We start from the raw sequence: 750 nt of genomic DNA on the forward strand, positions 1-750 counted from the left end.
TCACTTCTGAGATGAGATCATTTCCAGATTGTGGAAAATACCTGTAGAAACTCATGCAGGTTTATAGGTAGCTTTTATTTATGTTTTAATGAAACATCTTGAAAAGAAAACTTCACACTTTTTTGACACCTTTTTTACGTCCCTGAGTTATAAATTATAAATATAAGACAAGTTGTAGGACTGACCTTTATATAATTACTGCTCATCTAAATTATTAAAGGAATTTTAATATACTGCTTGTCAACAAAAAAATAGTAACTTAATGTTTTTTGATAAAATAAAAAAACTACTGAAAAATATTAACATGTCAAGAAAAATGTAAAATATTTTACATTAAAATAATTTTTATTTAAAGTTAAATTAAACATTTTATCTTATTAAATGCATTTTCACTTATTTTTTTATGTTTAGCTCTTTTACAAATGTATTACTGACTTGAATTTGATCCATTATCTATTTATGTGGTTCCATTTTTAATTAAACTCAGACAAGTATTTTATTTTATTTTTTACGATTTGTGGCACTTTTGGACCTCCATACTTGAATTTATTTATTCTTGCTCGTTTTATTTTCCGTCTGTTTTTTTCAAAGATATGCAGCCACAGATGAGAAAAATGAAAAAAAAAAAATTTAACAATAATCCTCACATACGATCATAATGATAAAAATGCTCCTTCCTGAGGTTGGGGGCCTCTCGGTTGGGTCCCTGCCGTCCAGGTGGGGTCCCTGGCAGACAGGTGGCGCTGGTTG

Source organism: Poecilia reticulata, chromosome 16, assembly GCF_904066995.2.
Source record: "Poecilia reticulata chromosome 16, P_reticulata-male-v2, whole genome shotgun sequence".
NCBI classification, from domain to species: Eukaryota; Metazoa; Chordata; class Actinopteri; order Cyprinodontiformes; family Poeciliidae; genus Poecilia; species Poecilia reticulata.